Source organism: Sorex fumeus, unplaced genomic scaffold, assembly GCF_029834395.1.
Source record: "Sorex fumeus unplaced genomic scaffold, SorFum_2.1 ptg000051l, whole genome shotgun sequence".
Lineage (NCBI taxonomy): Eukaryota > Metazoa > Chordata > Mammalia > Eulipotyphla > Soricidae > Sorex > Sorex fumeus.
In genome coordinates, this window is record NW_026606108.1 from 38,836,237 (window position 1) to 38,855,872 (window position 19,636).

The window sequence follows — 19,636 nt, forward strand, 5'->3', positions numbered from 1 at the left end:
ATGGCACCACCATAGTTCCCGGGAAGGCCAGGCCCCCAGGCCTGCCAGCGGGCATCTTAGAGAGAGGAGAGAACGGTGGTGAGATGGGAGCTGGTTTTGCTTCTACGTGAGGCCATGCCTGTGGCTGGAGGCACTGGGGAGCCAGTTAACTCCCTGTTATCTGGGCCCCAATCGATCTCAGGCAGTAAGGTTTAACCCCAGGCAGATTTCCCTCCCCTCCCATAGAGTCCCAGGTTTGAGGGCTGTTTTTCTGGCAGAGGAAACCTTGGGCCTCAACAATTACACGGGTTATCTGCAGTTAGAAATTATCTGAGGTGAGGGATTCAAATTTGGGGTTATCTGGGCCAGGGGTTCCTGTGGTGATGAGAAGACCACCTCTGTAGCAGTCTACAGGGACACTGAGTGAGCAGGACTCAACATGAGGGTCCAGATCTAGAGCACAGAGCCCCAAGTGGGGCAGGGCTGGCTTTCCCTAGGCGGCCAGTATCACCGAAGGCTGCTTCCGTGCGGGGCACGATGTCCAGGCCCCGAGCTCGTTCAGCACGATCGCACGTCGGCGCGTCCACGCAGAACACGCAAGGTCCTTTCCCGGATCAGTTTCCTCATCTGTGGAATAGGGACAGGTGTCTCTAACCCTTCTCCCAGGGAATCACTGCCCCCCGCCCCCCGAATCGGGGAAGGCGTTCTGGGAAGGGTGAGGTCTTTGGACGCCGCCGTCTAGTTCCCAGAGTCTAGTTCCCAGGCGGTTTGGAGTTCGCGGCTTCACGCGCACCTGAGTTGAGGGGCGCGGCCCGACGTCCGCGCCCGGTCCGGGTGGGTTCGCGGGCAGCTCGGGAAAGGGGCCGCCCGGGGTGGGGAGGCGGTTGCCCCGACCCCGGCGAGGTGGGTCCCCAAGCCCAGGCACCCCTCACGACGAGGAGGAGAACCTCGTTCTTTTGGGTAAAGTTGCAGAAAAAGGAGAAGACGGGTGGCGCTGGGGAGGTGAGCCCGGGCAGACCGCGTCAGAGCGCGGGGAGCTCGAGGCGCCGCGGCTGCGGCTCCAGCCTCCGAGCCTGCGGCGTCCAAGTGGCCAGAGCGGCGCGGGGAGGAGGCGGAGGGAGGAGGGAGGGGAGCCGAGGTGGGAAGGGGGGAGAGGTGGAGGGAGCGGCGAGTCCGGTCCGGGTTTTGCCGGCAGCCCCCGGGCAGCGTTTAGAGCTCCTGCCCGGGCGGGCGCGCGGCGGCGGCGGCGGCAGAGGCGGCGGAGCCGGAGCGGGGATGTAGAGGCGGCGGCACTGGCGGCAGCAGAGGCGGCGGCGACGGCGAGAGCAGGCGGCCGAGCCGAGCCGGGAAGAGCGGCCGAACCTGGTGCCCCCACCCCCCCAGCCCCTCGCGTCCCAGCCCTGCCCAGCCCCGCGCCCAGCCATGCGCGCTGCCTGCTGAGTCTGGGCGCCTCACGCTGCGCCCCTCCGCCCGCCGCGCCGCGCTTCGCTCGGGGGTGATTAGTTGCTTTTTGTTGTTTTTTAATTTGGGCCGCGGGGAGGGGGAGGAGGGGCAGGTGCCGCGGGCTCCCCCCCCTCCCCGCCTCGGGCCAGCCGCGGCGGCGTGACTCCGGCTCCGGACGCGGGCACCGCGGGCGGCGGGGCTGGAGCGCAGCGCGCGGCAGCGGCGGTGCCCGGAGCGGAGCGCAGCTCCCCGCCCCGCCCCTCCCCCTCGGCCTCGCGGCGGCGGCGGCGGCGGCGGCGGCTCGGACGACTCCGCGAGCCGGTAGGTGTCGGGCCACGGCCCTCCCCCGACCCCCCCGAGGCCGGCCCCCTCCCCTTCCCCGCCTACCTCCCTCTCCTCCCCCGGGGCCCGGTGCGCGGCCGGGGCCGGAGTTCGCTGCAAGTCGGCGGAAAGTTTGGCGGCGCGGGCTCCCCCGAAGTTCAGGTGCGGAGAGCTAGGGACCGGGAAGGAGGGGGGTCCGTGTTTGGGAGGGGCGGAGGGCGCCCGCTGCCGGAGCCCCGGAGCCCCGGGGACTGGGCGCCCGGGCGCCGGGGATGGCTTGGTGGCCGCGGCTGTACCCAAGCCTCCGCGAGCCGCAGTCGGCTCGGTCGCAGATCACTGAGTTCAGACAAAAAGAGGGGTGTTAGGGTCGGGGACGGCGAGCTGGGCGCGGGGGCTTGGAACCGGGGCTCTCCCGGCAGGGCACCGTGCGCGCCCCCAGTCCCGGAGCTGGAGGGAGCTGGGGGGGGCGGGAGCCGGGGTCCTCACCTCTCGGTGCTGGGCGGGCGCTCCGCCCGCGGGGGCGGCTGATTGGAGATCTCCGGCGCGCACACCCCGCATCAGACCCCGCTCCCAGCCGGGTGTTTGGGGGGCGACGGGAACTGCTCCTAGTGCCCTGACCACGCATGGCTGAGCCTCCCCCCTCCACTTGGAGGGGGCGGCGGCCGCGTCCACATTTCCCTTCGGGCTCCTCGCCCCCGCTGCCCGCGGGGTGCCTGGCGGGCTGATCAAGTTTGACCTTTTTTTTTTCCGTCGAAGTATCACCCCACTGCTGCCGCGGCTCCCCACGGCCTCTCTCTGCTTTCCTCCCCAGCCTTGGGGAGTCTTTCAAGCTGTCTCCTGAGCCCCGCGTGGCCAAGCAGCATGCAAAGTCGGGGGGGGGGGGTTCCTTTAGCTGCGGAGCTGTGGGAGGCGGGTGTCCCGGGCGCCTGCCTTGCAGCTCTGGCTCCAAATTTACCCATGAAGTTCGGCCCCGACCCCCCCCCTCCCCTCTGCCTCCTCGGAGCGAGGGGCTGAACCGCCGCGAGAAGAATGTGTTAATTTTCTTGCTGGGGGAAGTTGTCCTCTCCCGGAATGGGCTGCTTTCCGGCGGGGGGACCGCGGGGTGCGCCTTGCTTTGTTTATTTGTAGGATCCACAGAAAGTGACCCCCAGTTTTAAATGGGGGGCCGCCTTCAGGACCTGTCAGAATTGCTGAAGCGCCTGTGCCGGAGCAAGATCGTCCTTTTTTTTTTTTTTGTGGTTGTTTTGTTTTTAACCGACCCTTGCTGAGGATTCGGAAGGGGTGCGCGGAGTTGGGCCGGTGCCTTGGGCAGCAATAAAGCACTAGAAGATTTGGGGAGGGGGCGGGGGTTCTGTGGGGCACTCATCTGAAAAGATCCCGTTCTCTCCACTTGTCTCCAGCCGTGGGGGTCTGAGGGGTTGGCAGCCGCGCCCTATTTTGCCCCCTGGACCCTGGGTGGTCTGTGAGTTGCGTCTTTGGATTGGGGGGGGCGCTTAAAAAGGGGGGAGAGCCAGCCTCTAGCTAGACCTCCGCCTTTCAGCGCGCGGCCGGCGGGCGCTGTTTGGAGCCCTGGCTTTTGTGGTGGGCCCAGGCCAGCCCCCCCCCCCCGCGCCACCCCCCGCGTTTGCGCAGGACGATCTAGGGAGGGGGGCGCGTGTGATCGTTCGGCCCTCGCCCCCGCCGGAGCCGCCCCGGGGCGGCGGGCAAACAGAGTCCCTTTCAAGTTTTCCGCTGGGGCCGCCTGGCGGGGGCTGCGTGCGCCGTGGCTGCGGACTTGTTTGGAGCGCTGTTTGAACGCCCGGCGCCACCTCAGCGCCCGGCCGCGGGGGCGGGGGGCGGGGGGCGGTGCGCGCCACCGGGAGCCGGGAGCCCAGACGCTTTTTAGGGGGCGTCCTGACCTAACTTGACCCGATCCCCTTCCCGAAAGATCTCCACGCTCCGGGTTCCAGCTGCCACGGGAAACCCAGCCAGTGGGACCCGCAGCCTCGCTCTTCCCGACCCCTGGAAACCAGCGATGCGGGGACACCGAGGCCGGCGCTCCCTACTACTGCCTAATGTTGATTTAGCAGTTTCTCGGGATGAGATGCCAGCAAGAGCTGGGGAGGTGTGTGTGGGGGGGGGCAGTGACCCGCTCTGCAGCTGTCACCCCCTCCCAGAACGGAAATTGTCTTCTCGTGGGGAGGAGGGAGAGGGGGTGATTTTTTTTTTAACCCTGTGGAAAGGGTGGGAACAGCTGAAGGAGGTGGGTCTCCTAGTTTTCCATCAGCCTGGGGATCATAGTAGAAGCCCTCCCCCCCTCCCCTAACACTCCCCCCCACCAGTGCTGGCAGGAGCTGGGACTCCAACCAGACTAGCGCCTCCCTCTTCCACGCCACCTCCCTTTCCGAGGTGGTTGGGGGGACAGAGGCTCCTCCGCTGAAGCAGCCCCTTGGCGCCTTATTTATGTGCTGTATTTGAGCCCGACTGTGTCCCCCCCCCCCCCCAGCAGGTGACCCTGGCCGCGGTCTCCTATCTCTCCCCCGACAGAGCCTGTTGACTTACCCGTGGGCCAGCGGCCTCTTTATCACGTGAGGCCTGGAATGTCCACCCGGCCTGGGTGGGGGGAGGGGTGGGGAGGGTTCTGCATCCCGGCCGCGTTCCTCTGGGCTCCCACTGTGACGCCCCCAACCCTCACTTCCTCTTCTCCCCAGATTTTTGCCAGCTTACACCCATTTGGCAAGTGTGAAACTGAGGCTTAGTGCAGTGTGGAGTGGGGGTAGGGGGTAAGGATGTACCTGGCAGAGAACCCAGATTCTTGGAAGCAAATACCCCACCTTCCTTAAGACCCCACCTCGTTATTGACAGGATGATGTCATGAAGATGGGAGTCTCCCTGGGCCTTTCCAGGGTGCAGGATAGGATGAGGAGTAGAGGGGATACCTGTGAGCCAGACCTAGATCTTTTCCTAGAGCTTGTTGGGGGTGACCAGTTAGTCCCAACCTTAAACTGGCGATCTGGAGTATGACTTTGGCCAGCTATGAGGTGGGGCTTTACTTACTGTCATTACTGTTATTGTTGCCCACTTTTTCTAAGTGCTTCTCTTATCCATTCATTGCAACAAAAGTGTATGGAGCACCTACTGTGTGTTAAACCCCACCCTTAGGGGCAGGGTGCAGAAATGAATCACTGAGGCTGCGCAGACTCGGGAGGGCTGGGCCTGGGTGGAAGCCCCGCCCTCTGTTCCCGCCCCCAAGCCCTGATTGGCTCTTTCCCGTGTTTGTCTCCCCCGTTACCCCACAAACCAAGTTCCATCCCAGCCCCGGTGTGAGTATGTGTAGTGTCCTTGATTAAGTGTATTAATAGTTAAACTCTCACTCATAGCTGGAACTCACCAGACCACAAAAAGCCTCCCCAGTTACTCACGCACTACTGCCCAACAAGAATATCCCACTCCAAGTTTTTTTTCCCCTCTTTCTCTTACTTCCCTCTTTTTCCCCCCCCCAACTCGGAGCCCACCTCCCAGGTTGCGGGCAGTGAGAACGTACAGCCCCCTCCAAGACCCAGGAGTCGCCAGCCAGTCCACCTGCCCCATAAAGTCAAAGGCGTGTCAGCTGCTGGGGGTCTGTGTCTCCCCACCTGCTGGTCACGGGTGTGTGTGCTTGGGGCTCTGTGTATGTCTGTCTGGAGCCTCGCGGGAAGCTGAGCTCTGGATTTCTGGATTGAGGCGTGTGTGTATGTGGGTCTTGGGCTGTGTATCTAGTGCATAGGTACATGTGTGTTTGGGAATCTGAGCCAGTATATCTAATAGTGGGACTTGCCCCTCGGAGTCCGGGTATGTGTTCTGAGCTGTGTGACTAGCGGAGTGTATGCTTGTGAGTTTACTGTTTCGTGTTGTGTGTACGTGTGCTTGTGAACCTGGGAGACGGAGCCTCTGCATTCATGGGCAGTGGTCTGTGTGTGTGTCTTTGGCGGCTGGTCTCATGTGTTCCTTTCTATTTCTGTGTCTCTCTCTGCCAGCCTGTTTTTCTGAATCTCCCCCTGCCTGGTGCGGCCCTGAGAGTGTGTGTGTGGAGCTTCAGCTCTCTCCCACCCAGCCCTTCCCCTCCCCTGCCCTCCCTGGCAGTAACTGGGCAGCCTCCCGTCTGCCTGCCTGCTGGGAGTTTTGGAAGCCTGGGAGGGAGACAGGCTGGGGCCGGGGTGACAGCGCGTATCCACGGCGATGGCAGCCTGTGATTAAGGGAATAAAAGGATTTTAAGGTCATGGGTGTATTTTTTTGTTTTGTTTTGTTTTTTTCTCCCTTCTTGTGGAGCCGGTGGCAGCCAAGGGCCAGAGCTGTGTGTCTGCAGGTTGAGAGTATTTGGGGGCTCTCCTGGGAGCACGGACACATGTGTGTACATGCATGAGCCGAGCCTGGGAGAGAGTGTGCCTGGTTGTCTGCTCCCCATGTGACAGTCCACAGGGCTGTTCCCTGGGGGGAGAATTCCCAGAAAAACTTCTTGCTTCTCGGTATCGCATGGAGCTGCAGCCCTCTGCTGAAGAGCTGTCTGGCTCCAATCCTGCCTTCCCGACCCCCACGCCACCCCCAGCCACAGTAGGGTGTCTCTGACCGGAGACTGCTTAGGCCCCGTCACCTGGGCCAGGCCACATCTCGGGGTGTCAGTGCCCCTGGCCCCGCTCCAGCCCCTGTAATTGCATTCTGCCGCCTAATCCCCCGCCAGCTCAATTAGATCGCAAATTCTTCTTCATTTCCTGCCTCTGATGCTGGCCTCCCTCTGGGTTCGCAGGGCCTGGGAGAGAGGGAGGGGATCTCGCCCCCCCTTCCGCCCGCACTGGGGGCTCTGGGGGTGTGTGTGATTAGTTCCTGGCACTCCAGCCCCGGGGTGCAGGTTGAAATCCTGGGCGCCCACAGGACGGCGAGCCCTGTTGGGCCTGTGCGGAACCCATATTTGAGGAGAGGGCGCGAATTCCCCGTGCAGGGGCTCTGGGTCTGATGGGCAGCCTCCCCCGCCCTTCCCCAGGACTCTCATCTCTGGCCCAGAGCACTTGCTCTCCACCCCAGAAGCGCGGCAAGGCAACTGTGACCTTGCTTTTCACTTGCCATGGTGTCCACGCTAGGAGCCAAGAGGACCATGGAGCGCCCTCACCCCTCAGCTTCTCCCAGACACGCTTGAGCTGCACCTTTAGGGGCAGGCCTGCCCCCCACCCCCGTCACTGTCTAGCCAGAGGTGTGACCTTGGACATGTGGCATCATCTCGGTGACCCTCGGTCGCCCTCCCCCTGGAATGGGGTGAGTGGTCAGAGTGCCTGTCTCCTCAGCTGTTTTCAGGTGGACACAGGGATTGTTGGTGAAACAGCCCCGTGAGCAGCCCGCCACAGCTCAGAGCTCACAGCTCACGGCCCACACCCGGCTTCAGAGGGACAAGGATATCGTTCCCTCCAGTGAACGGGAAGGAAAGTGCATGTACTCGCGCTGAGCGTACCTGCCTCTGTCCTGCTGGCTGCCGGCTATTCTCTTGCCCATCTGTAAAATGGGACGATAACTAGCCCACAAATCAGCCCTCACGCGGGAGGTTATTTGCCTACAGATACTTGGTCCCCACCAGCCTTCGGCGCATTTCTTACCCTCTTCTTGCTTTCCTCGCCCCAAGCCTGGGTGGGGCTCGGCGAGCTGGGCGCAAAGGCCTGGCCGAGGTGGTGGGGCTGGGGTGACTGCTGGGCTGAGCCTGCTCAGCCTTCCCTCCCCGCTGGTCTCCCTGGAAAGTGGTGGCTTGGCTGATTTTTTTTCTCTGTAAAGGGGAAGCTGGATGTCTCCCCCTCCTTCCCCAGGAGGCACCCGTGGCGGCAGCTGTGCTGACAGGCCTCCTGGCCTCCTTGCGAGGGTGGCTGGCAGCTCTGAAGGCCGCCGCTGCGCTCAGACCCGCCAGAGGAGAGGGGGCCGCTGAGGTCCCCTCCTGCTGCTCATCCCTGCAGTGTCCCCCACCCGCGCCTGTCCTCTCCGCGGATGGAAGGACAGACAGGCTGGGCCGGCAGGAAGGAACCACACCGGAGAGCCGGGGAGATGGCTGTGCCCGGCGGAGGGGGACAGGCGGGGTCCCCCTATCTTGCTGCCTGCTCTCCTTATTTCTCTGACCTCTGTCACTCACCGGCCGGGGCTCTTTAATATTTCATGGCCCTTGGAGCCAGCCCCCTGCCCCAGCCCACACAGCCCCCTTTGTCTGCCTGCTTCCCGCCCCCCCCAGCCCTGTCGCAGGCTTGCGGTGACTGACCCCACCCCCGCCTGCTCGACCCCCCCCCACCCAGGCCTGTCCCCACTGACACCCTGACCGGCTCCTCCATTTTCCTCTTTTGTTGGCCGCCTCCTCCCCTCACCCGCTGGTCTGCCTGCCCCCCCCCTCCCAGCTCTTCCTGCCCCCTCCCCCAGCTGTGCTGGCCGTGAGAGCTGGTTTTATTTATTTTTTGTTTGTTTGGGAAGAGGGCAGTGGCAGTCCTGGGCTCTGGCCGCCGCTCTCTGCCTAGAGCAGTGGGCAGGCGGCCGTGCTGGCCTCCCAGGAATGTGGCTGGGACACCCCGCACTATATTTACTCCCCTCCAGCTGCCGGCCCCAGCAGGGCAGAGCCAGGCCTGCCCGGTGGCCCCGGGGGAGCCCTGTACCCACCCTCTCCACTCCAGCAGACCACTCCCTCCCCTCCCAGTGACCTCTCCTGACCTCTGTGGACCTGCCCGGCTGGCCAGCAGGATCACCCACGGGCCGTGCCAGCACCCATGTCCGGCACGACTCTGGGCCCCAGTCGCCCCGAGTCGTGTGGGGCAGCACCTGGCGGGCCCCACCCCCTTCCCAGGGGCCTAGCCGAGGCCTGTAATCTGGTGGCCAGAACTATGCAAAGCATCTTTCCAGGCCTTTCCCCACCGGGCTTGGTCTCTGCTTGTGCCACAATCCCCTCAGCCCTGCCGTGATGCCTGATGGGGGGCTGGGGGGCTCTGCTCCTCAAACCGGTCCGCCCTGAGCACACCTGACTCCCGCACACGGGACACGAGCCAGCGTGTGACTTCCTCACAGGCAGCTCCTGCCTCCCATCATGCTCCCCCTTGTTCATCAGATGCTTGCGGGGGGGTGGCGGTGAGCCCCCGCATGCCAGTGTGGCAAGGGGAGGATTCCTGCTAAGGGTCGGTGGGCATGTTGGCTGCCACTGTGCTCATGGACCCTCACTTGTTACTATTTTAATAAGGATTTGTGTGTTCCCCCACCCCCCCGTGACACCCGCTGGGGAGGCAGGGGTCAGCTGTTCCCTAGCCCTCACTTCAGCCACAGAGCAAGCGGGCGCTGCTCACCCACCCCGGGGAGGAAACTGAGGCAGAGTGTGATTGCACCCTGGCAATGGGGGCCTGGTCTGGGACCAGGCAGACTGGGTGAGTTGCCTGTGACATTTCCACCTACACTCGGCTGGGCCCCCCGAATTCTGACCTGTCCGGGCCCGATTGTCCCGAGGCCCCCCTGGCACCCCAGTGAGGGGTCTGGTTTGTGCAGGACAGATTGAGGGACTGATGAAGGATAAGCTGTCGATCCTGTAAGACTCCCCAGGGACCCTGGGGTGGAGACATGCGTGTGCCATGCGCAGACAACCCCTGTGGAGAGTTGTAGAGATTGAGGTGGGAGTCCAGTCCTCAGTTTTCCCATCTGCTAAATGGGCCAGGCATCTTTGCCTGGACTGGCAGCCAGCTGGCTGGGTCTGGGTGCTGGGAGGTGAGGGGACTGTGGTGGGAAGGAGGAAGCAGTGGGTGGTGAGGACAGGAAGATGCAGCGTGGAGCTTGGCTTGGAACCTGAGAAGTCAGGAGACCAGCCCTGACCTGACACCCGTCCTTCCTCGGCGCTGCAGGCTGGGGTGCAGACGCGCTCGCCCCTCACTGTGGGCTCTGACGGGGCCTGCCTGGTCGGCATCTGTCTGCAGGGCAGAGCTGTGTGAGCCAGGGCCGGGGGCCCCCCCGCACCTCCCAGCCCAGCCTGGGCCAGCTCTCTCCCCAGACCCACAGCCTAACGTTCACTTCCTGTTGACATGAAGCGGGCGACTCGGCCCCTCTCCTGCATGACCCTTCTCTCCCCCAAAGCTCAGCGGGAAACTAGCCCATAGCAGCAGGCAGGGATGGACTGGCTTGCGCCCTTGTGCCTGGTCATGTCAGATCTCGGTGGCCTGGAGTGTTTGGTCACAGGCATCGAGAACCACAGAATGCTCGGAGCAGAGGGATTCTCGAATCAGGATTCCTGTCATGTTGGGAGTCTGGAATCACAGAACCGTGGGTTTTACTGCTGGGAGAAAGCGTGGATGGTCAGGTTTCAATCTTGCTTCTCGCTAGGGGACCTTGAAGGCCCGAGGGGAGGGGCTTCCCTGTGGCGCCCTCAGGTGACACAGGTACCTGCCAGAGACAAAAGCCCAGTTCCTGGCGGAGACCTGGGGGGGGGGGGGGGGGGGGGGGGGGGCTGTGGGCAGCTAGGGGACGCGGCTGGCCTGCAGGCACAGGAGGGGTTCTCCACGGTGCCCACGCTTCCCCAGGCACCGGCGTGAGGAGGAAACGCAGGCTGTTGCTTCCAGTGACAGCCGGTGGGGCCGGGCGGCTTCCCAGCTCCCCCTCTGATTCACGGCCGCCTGCAGCTCCCCCCCTCCCCTGGGGGCCTCAGCAGCCCCATCTGTGCAATGGGGAGAGGAGGCTACACCCCACTGACTTCCCAACACAAAGACGGCTGAGTTGCGACTCTTTCAGAGACCACCATCGGGCAGGAGACAGGGAGGAGGGTGGTTGGGAAGAACCCGCTGGGCATTTGGACTCAGAGAGACTGCAGGGAGCCACCCTGGGGGCCCGAATTGATTCCTGGGGCCCAGTGCATGGCCGCTGGTGGATACAGAGAGAAGGGGTCTTGAGGTGGGGGACTGTCTCCTTCAGGATGACCACTGGCTATGAGGCCAGGCTCTCCTGACCTCAGTGTACCCATCTGTGAAATGGGGTTGTCTTTCCATGGGGTCATTCATTATGTCCTGTCCCTGGATATGTGTTGGGTGCTCAGATCAGGCCTGAGATGGGGCAGTGTTAGTGTGTTTGTATGTGTGTGTGTGTGGGGGGGAGGTGGGCATGCTCCTTGGCTACAGATGTGGGGTGGGAGTGTGATTTGGCTAAAGGGGTGACTCTAGGAGGAGGAATGGGGGGGTTAATAAGGATCCGGCCGGCTGGGCAGCGTCGAGCGGAAAATCCCAGCCCTTCTCAGGAAGCGTTTCCTCCACGGGTCCCCTGGGAGAGGGGCAAGGCAGGCAGGAAGGAGGCTAGTGGGGGAACAGACCGGCCCCCCAGCCAGTCTGACTGGAGACAGCCCAGTCTTGGCAGCCTGGCGGCTGCGCGCCCCCCCCCCCCCACTGCAGGAGGGCTGGAACGTAACCCCAACCCCCCCCCCCACGGAGGCTGGGCCGGTGGTGGGGGGCCAGGAGGGACCGGGCCAGAGTCCACATTTCAAAGCCTTCCCTGCGGGCCCTGCTGCCCTCCGCCCTGTCCTGAGCTGCCGCTGCGGGGGTGCAGATGCTGTTTCATCGACCGAGGCGAGTGGGAGGCCTCCGGAAGGTCCTCCGGGGAGGTTCCGGGGGGCAGCGGGGGCGTCCGCAGCTGCCACCCCGCCAGGGCTGGCGCAGTGGCCTACCCAGCCCCTCGGTCCCACGCGCCCCCGGGGGGAGACGGTTCCCTCCTGCCTCCGCTCCCCCCACTGCCCACTGAGCGCCTTGGCTCGGCCCCCTCCCATCGCTGGCTGTGTCGGCAGAGCCCCCCGGGGAAGGAGGGAGGGCGCAGCGGGCTCAGAACAGCGGGTGCCCGCCCAGCCAAGTATTTGCGCGAGCTGTCAGAGACAGACAGGCATGTGGGGAATTCGGTGCGTGCGGGGCTGGGGGAAGCAGCCGGGTGGGCAGGCGGGCGGGCGGGAGGGGGAAGCTGGAGCGGCCGTCCCCCCCCCCCGCCCACTCCGCCAGACCCCCCAGAGACACCCCCTCGGCTGTATCCCGTCAACCCAGTCCCAAGGTACATCCCACCCCTTCCCGGTATGGCGTCGAGAGGGTGAGACTGTGACCCCGGCTGGGGTCTGGTGACGCCGCTGGCTCTTGGGCCCCGACGCCCTGCTGAGGTCAGGGCCGGGAGAGGCTCCGGTGCAGCGTGGGGCCCGGGCAGGAATCCGGGTTGTGCCTGCCTGTGGCCTCCAGGAAACGGTGGCTGTCATGCTCCTGCGTTGTGTCCGTCGTCCCCCCCCCTCCCCCAGCCCTGGCACAACCTGTTTCCTGGCCAGGGTCCGGCTCGGGCAGATTGGAGGATCCTGGTGTTGCCCAGCCAGGACAGGGAATGGCAGGGTGGAGGCTGCTGTGTTCCTGAGCCTCCGGCACCCGGGGTCAGGGACAGGCACCCACAGCCGCAGATTGGAGTTACTTTGGAAGAGGGTCCTCACTTCCCTCCCTGGAAAAGGTCCCAGTTTTGTCACTGTTGTGGTCTGTTCCCCAGTAATGCCTGTAAAACTGCAAGGCCTGTGGGCCGGGGAAAGGCTGATGTTTCATAGCTGAGAGCCCAGAGAGGGGGACCCGCTGGCTCAAGGTCACACAGTAACCTCCCCAGCCTTGTCTGCGTGGACAAGCGGGAAGAATGAACATGGGGGTTTTGCTGGGTGGGGGCCTATATTTAGTCGGTCCTGCAGAGCCAGGGGGCCCCTGGGAGCAGCTGTTGGGGGGGGGGGCAGACAGAAGCTTGGAGCTGCATTTAGTCTGGACAGAAATATCCTCCCCCCCACACCCACCCACTGGCTGGGCGGCCAGGCTGCGGGCTTGTCCCCTGAGGGGCAGCTTGCCTGGGCCTGGCGGCCGTCGGGACAGGCAAGATGACCCGATAGGCTTCTCCCAGCTCAGGTTTCGATGAAACAGGAACCAGAGCCGCAGCCTGGGCCTTGGGGGGCCAGGGCCGCCAGAGCCTGGGGGCCAGGGTTGCCGCCCCCCCCCCTCTTGCTCCCCCTCCTCCTGCGTGCGGCCGCCCCTTCTCGAGGCCTGGGGAAGCAGCAGGTTATTTATCAAGCCAGCCTCCCCGCCGCGCCTGCCGCGCCTCCCCCCCCCACCTCCTGCGCTGGCGGCCGCGAGCCCAGCCGAGCAGGGTGAGCTGGGCGGGCAGGCGGCAGGATGAGCTCAGGAGACGTGAGTCACCCCATCCCCAGCAGCCCCACGAGGCCCTGCGGCCCGGCGGACAGAGCTCACTCACGCACTCCCCGCCAGGCACGCCCAGGGGCACGCGCTCAGGACAGCCCAGCACGCAGCACACGCAGTTCCTCACGACCCGGTGCACACGGCTGGCAGGCATGGAGCTGGCGCCTCCAGAGCCCCTCAGGGTCCCATGCTGCCGCGACCTCCTGCACGTCTGTGGGGAGTGGACCGGCACGCAGGGCTGTGGGGCGCCCTGGGGGGTCCTCATGCTGGCTCCAGCCGGGCGGTGCGTGTCCGCGCCCCCCATCCCGGGCTCCGCCACCCTCGCGCCCAGATGGCGCTGTCAAGTTGGGCCAGGAGCACTGACACAACACCGCCTGGGGTGCACATATGCACACACGTGCACCCCACATGCTTGGGGCTCCACTCCCCCAAATGCCCCTGGCTGAGACTCACCCAAATGAGGCACGACGCCAGCTCTGGAGCTTGGGTGGACTTGAGAAGGGAGGCTAGGGGGCTTCGTTCCCCCCCCCTCGGGCCCACGGGCTCTCAGGGAGCAGGTAAGCTTCACTTTAACTGCGCCCCCTCCCAAGCCCCCCCCCCGGACGGGGAGCTCCAGCAGAGCCCGTTGCGGGTAGATGGGGGCGGGGGCCGGTGAGAGGCTGCAGAAGGAAAGCCGTGGAAAATCAATTTCCCGTGGAGCACCGGGTGGCCAGCTGCTCGCCCCCACTCAGGCCTGGGTCCTGGGGAGATTGAGGGTGCCAGCGATTAGCGGAGGAATGAGACGCCTGGAGTCTGTCTGCCCTCCCCGCTCACCTGGCACTTGCTTTTCTGTGTCCCCACAATTTGCAGGCACCTCACCCTCACCATTCACCCCAGTCTTGCAGACACTTCCCCAAGACTTAGAATTTGGACATGGCTTTCTGGTTCCAGTCTACTGTTCTGCAAAATGGGCACGGAGCTGGCCCGTGTCCAGGGGAGAGGCAAGGCTGTCGGGTTTAGGGGTGTCCTCAGAGAGCCTCTAAGCTTTTGCTGTCCATTGAGATGGGGCATTGCCGGCCTTAGACAGGCTTGGGCAGAACTGGGGACTTTGTCATTTCTGTGTACTGAAAAAGATGCCATTTCTCAAGAGAATTGATCTGATGGGATGGCTTTGTGGTCGTGGAGAACTTGGGACACCTTACATAACACCCAGATTTGGTAGGGGGCCCTGGGGTCTAAAGACTTAGAAATAGGCCCAGGAAGGGAGCAGGGGGCGGGGGGCATCCAGGCATTTTGGGGCAGAGGGACAGCAGCGGCTGGGCTGGAGGGGGACCACCTGGGCTGCAGGTTGTTATGGTCACACAACCTTGGCCACGGGTATGATGGGTCTTCTTGGTCTTGGCTGAGGGACCTGAGGGTGTGGGGTGGAGTTGGATTCTCACCAGGAATTTGGGGGGGGATTGTCCTCCCCCACCTGTCTGCTGGCTAGAAGTGGAACCCCACAACAAGAGCTCCTTAATTAGAATGTCTTGTGTTTAACTTCCCTATCTAGGGCTGCTCTCGGACGGGAACACCAGGGTGTGGGGGCGGAGATGGGGAGGGCTGGGCCTGAGCCAAGAGCCCTGTGTCCTTGCAGGGACACTCCTGGGGGCTTCATGGCCTGTGAAGGAACTGAACCACGCATGGTTCCGAGAGTTTGTCTTCCCCCGGCCCCAGCACATAGCTAGACCACACGTTAGATACAGCCGGAGCTTCCAAGGAGCAGTTGAATTCTTTGCAGGGTGGGAGTTAAGCAATTTGGGCATGAAACAAGAAAAGTGGTCCTGAGAAGGACTCAATGGCTGAGTGCATACTTCACGTCAGAGCCCCGCTTCCGGCCTCAGTACCTCATGATCCCAAATACCACTAGGAGTGATCCCTGACAACCACCAGCTGTGATTTTTAAAGTAGAAGAAAGATACTGACATAGTGAGGGTACAGCCTGGGCTAGGGGGAGATGGAAAGGTTGGTAGGGAGCATTGGTGGGGTCTTCCTGTGGCCAGAAAAGGAAGTACAGGAACCCAGAGAGGTACAGGGTATATCCCCTTGCCTTGCGCATGGCCGACCCAGGTTTAATCCCTGGCACCATGTATGGCCCCTGGAGCCCCACCAGCAGGGATCCTTAAGCACTGTCAGGTATGATCCAAAACCGGAAGCAGAAAAGGGAAGGAAGTGCAAGCCCAGGCAGTAACTTGCTGCTCTCCTTCCTTGAAACCAACATACAGCTCGAGATCTCCCGATGTCCAGTGTGGGGCGGGGGAAACAGGCATGGAAGATGGGTTCAAAAGTGGCACTCCCCGGGTCATCCAACACCTGTGGCTGGAGCTGTCCTTGATACTCGCTTAGGCAGGTTGGTGCCGGCTGTAAAAATAACCCCACAGCTGTCTGCCGAGCGTCTACTGTGAGGCCCGCCCGGAGTTCCCATGTGACCTGGAGGACCTGGCGGGACTGTCACGGGGCGTCACCGGCTGCATTTCCCAGACCCGGAAATGGCTCTGTGAGGCCGAGTCTGAGGTCACCTAGCCTAGAGCAGAGCTGGGCTCCAAAGCCCTCAGACCCTTCCTGCCTGCCTGAGCCTGTGCCTTCCGGGGTCTCCCCACACCCGTCCAGCTCATACCCGAAGGGTGGGGCTCCCAGTTAGGGCAGCCCCTTCCCCATTGGGACCCTCTGCTATTAGAGGGCCACAGTGTCCCTGCTGTTCCCTCAGCCTGGCTGGGGTGAGCTCTGCTGGCCTTGGCTAAATGTATATATTGCTGAGGGGGACATGGGCCAGGAAGTGTGTGTGTGGGGGGGATGGCCTTAGGTTGAGGGGGGGTCTCTGGCAGAGACCAGCATTCCCCCATGGAGCCTGTGAGCGCTTTCCAGGGCCTGCTCTGGGGTCCACACCTGGCTCCTCGCGCCCCTTTGTGGGTTCCTGCAGAGAAGAGAAAGTGCACTGGAGTTGGTGGGGTCTTCCTCTGCTGTGCATGGGGCGCCCGGGGACCCTCTGCAAAGTCCCAGATGGGAGCTGGGAAGCCGCAGCGCAGCCCCAGGCCAGGGCCCTCAGCTGCCGGGTGACGGGTACTTCCCCTTCCTGCTCTCGGTTTCTGCATCTGTGGTTGCCCGCGTCCGCCCTGCAGGCTCTCCAGGCCAGTCACTGCTGCTGGGACATGGCCTCCGGGCCGAGAGCTTCTGCTGCCCTCGTGGTACGGGACAGGTTGAGGGGGGCGGACAGCCTGGACTTGAGCCTCACTTCCACCACCCACAGTTGGCAGGGGTGGGGTGGGCGGGGTGCAGAGCCCAGCCTTCCCACGCAGCTGGACCCTCAGTGTCCTCACCTAGGAAATGGGAGGCCCTGGTGCAGCCTCTTGGGATGATCTGACGGTGTGGACAGAGCAAGTACACGATGTCGACCCCCAGGGTGGGGTGGCCCTCTGCTCCCACGCTCTTCTCCCGCGCGGTTCCCCCAGCCCTTGTCTGGGGGATTCTGGGAAGGAGACGATGCCAGTGTGCTGGCTCAGCGGCTCGGCCACTGACCTTCAGAGCACCCAGGCTGCTGGGCAGGCGGCAGGGGGGAGCCGCGGCCAGCTCCCTGCCCGACGCTCGCCCGCCCCTGCTCCCACTCTCCTCTCCCTCTCTGCGCCTGTGTGCGAGCTAATTAATCTCAGCCCCTTTGGGAAATTAGAACGCCGCCGTGGCCTCCTCAGCCTCCCGGAGCCTGTGCCGCTGCTGGGCCCAGCAAGACCCGCTGTGGTTGGGGGGCACAGCGCGGGGGATGGGCCAGCCCGAGGAGCTGGGCAGGCAAGGGTCTCTCTTAAGCCCCCCACCTGCCGGCTGGGCTTCTGCATGCCCTCTTAGGGACCCCAGGGCAGTGCCCTGCCAAGGGGGAGATCCAGTCCTCAGCGCCTCTGAGCCTGATCATGGGGCCTGGCCTGGGTGCCCCTTGTCCCACATTCCAGCCCATTATGGGGTCCCCATGCCTGCCCAGTTTGGGCTGACAGAGACAGATGTAATTATGGAATTTTGCTTGTGAAATTAATTTGAAAAAGTTAATTAATTGGCGGTTCCGGAGGTGGCGGGCTCCACGCCCAGTTGGTCCAACTGACGTCAGCACTGACCCGCCTGAGACGCAGCTTCCTGGGCCGGCCGAGGAGGGGACCCCGGCGATCCCCCATGACTCTGCTACAGGCTGGCGCACGTCGAGTGCAGACAAGGGTGCCTGTTTCCAGCGGGGTCCCACGAAGAGCTTGTGGAGTGGCCTGTGCAGAGGAAGGGGCCAAGCGCTCACGCTCACCCTCTTGCCCCCACCCCAAGCACTCTGGGGTCTCCAGCCCCCCACCACGGGCCTCTGCATACTTGGCCTCGTTTCTCAAGGAACCCTTCTAGGCATGTTCCCTTGGCTTCCCCACAGGGCATGATGGTCACTATTGGACCCCGCATACAGATGGGACTGAGGTCCAGAGTGGGATGGCTGGCCTGGGGGTGTGCGTGGATGGGGAAGGGTAAAACAGGATCTGTGCCCCCATGGGCAGTCCCTCCCAGGTGTAGACCGCCATGGAGACTATTCCCTAATTCCCACAAACCTCCATCCCAGTTCTTTGTGCCTCATCACACATATCTGTGCACCCAGTGCATCTCTGTAGGGGCTTCCCTGCCACCACACTCAACGCCCAGATGGGCGAGGCAGGAGACCCCAGGCTCCAGGCCCCTCCCACCTCCTGGGCACCCTACAGAGCTCCTGACTGCAAGAACCTAGCCTGTTCTCATGTCTGGAGGTATGTGAACATGGGCCGGTCTCTGTCCAGACAGCACAAGCGTTGGGATGGGGCCAGGTGTGGGGATCAGAGCCGCCTAGGCCAGCAGGACAAGGGTCCTGGGCTCACAGGAGCGCTGGGCCTGTGATCCCTCAGGTTATGTGGGCAGGTCCCTAAATTTCTTTGGTCTTCGTTTTCCTCCTCTGAGGAGTGAGGGTGGTTTGATGGCCCACTGTAGATTGCCCTGCAGAGGAGCCAGGAGTGGTTGGTGCCAGGCTGGCAGGGGTTTGGGGTAAGACCTGGCAAAGGAAGCCAAAGGGGGTGAGAGCTGTGAGGTGGCCCAGCCAGACCGGGGAGGCAGCATCTAAATCTGTCTAGCAGCTCTCCTGGCCCTGCCGGGGTTGGCTTTTTCCCTCCCCTCCAAGTGAGGTGGGTCAACCTCCCCCTCCCCCGTGTGTTTGGTGGTCTGCATGGGGACCACCAAACTCAACACCGGAGCATGGGCAGCGTGGTGCTGGGTTTCTGGCCACATTCCTTGAGCATCCTGTGGGGACGGGGCATAAGGTCAAGGGAGAAGCAACCTCAGCCCTCCTACCCACCCCCACCTTGGCACAGAGACCACCCGCTCTCTCCCATTCTAGCCCACTGGCTGCGCACTCAAGGTTCTCTGCACAGATGCAGATGTGTGTGCGTGTGTTTATGTGCCCCCTAAAACTGGTAGCTCCCGCCCTCTCCTCTCTACATCACGTGCCTAGGACCAAGTTAGCACTAGATGTGCTCCCCTGGGCCAAGGACACTGCTTGGTCCCACTCAGCCTTCTGAGGGGCTGAACTGGCCCAGGTTAGAGCAGGTAGGGCCTCTGATGCCTTCCCGGGTTTTCCTGCAGAATTCAGGGCCTCGAAGGCTTCCTTGCGGAGTGAGTTCTGACACGTAAGGGTGATACATCACCTTCATTCCTGCAAAAGACTCAGTTTCTTCGTCTGTAGAATGGGACTGCTGGCCCATTTCCTGGCAGTGTTGGAGAGGGAAGCTAAAAGGGATGGTGCCGTGATGTTTTTCGGATGGATTTTGGAGCCTTCCGCCTTTACTGTCCCTGTCGTGACTACTGACGTGGTTAGCCTTACATTATTTCTGCTCCCAGGGCCCCAACTGGACGCAAGGTTGTGGTGTGCAGGAGCAAAGCCCTTCCTAATTAGTGCCCCTAGGAGACTGCCAGAGTTCCGTTTCTTTTTACTGCAGAAGCCCACTGCCACCTGCCCAAGGCTTCACCAACAGCCCCTAGCCCCCCCCCCCACCGTGCCATCCGCCAGAGGCCCCTTTCCTAGCCTCAGGTAGAGGCCCTGACTCCAGGCAGAAACCTCCCCAAATTTCCCCAGCCTCTCCCTCCGCCTCCCAGACCTCCAGGGCCATGAATCATTTATGAGGCAAAAATGAAACCAATTAAGGACAAACTTTGAAAGCCTCTAATTGCTGTGCCTGGTGGCACCGAGGAATGAGGGGAGGCAGGCCTGCCCAGCGCGGAATCGCCTGGGCCTGGCCCGGCTGCCTGGCCCACTGAGTCTCAGGGCGCCGAGGCCTCCCGGCTCCCTGCGGCCGCCACGGACGTGCCTGCGCGCCTGGCTGCTGCGTCTGCCGCCCCGGCGCCCGCCCGGCCGCGTGGTCCCAGGCCGACTAATTAGGTCCCGGCTCCCCTTCCCGCCCGCGCCAGCCTGGGGTGATGGCTGTGCTGGCACTGTGGGGCCTGTGCCCCAGAGCTGGCCGCAGTTACGGGGGCGGGAGCCAGCCCCCGGCTTAACCCAGATGAGCCCCCCATGACTCTGGGGCTCCCCCCACCTTGGAGCAAGAAGAATAGGCTCTGTCTGATGTTGGGCTCCTGAATGGGTATCCAGGTTCCAAGTCCTCTGGCTCTTTTTTGGGACCCCCCCAGCGCTCCCGCAGTGCTGGGGGATAGCAGGGAT

At 63.3% G+C, this 19,636-nt stretch overlaps 1 protein-coding gene across 2 annotated transcripts in view; it reads left to right on the forward strand.

The window, feature by feature from the left end:
* The first annotated feature begins 1,128 nt into the window (after positions 1-1,128).
* The window catches only part of CXXC5 (CXXC finger protein 5), a 31,078-nt gene continuing 12,570 nt past the window's right edge, over positions 1,129-19,636 (forward strand). The window contains exon 1 of one of the 2 annotated variants that reach the window (XM_056124581.1): positions 1,129-1,743. The gene's annotated coding sequence lies outside the window, so the exon portion shown is untranslated. The other variant, XM_056124582.1, reaches the window with a different exon arrangement.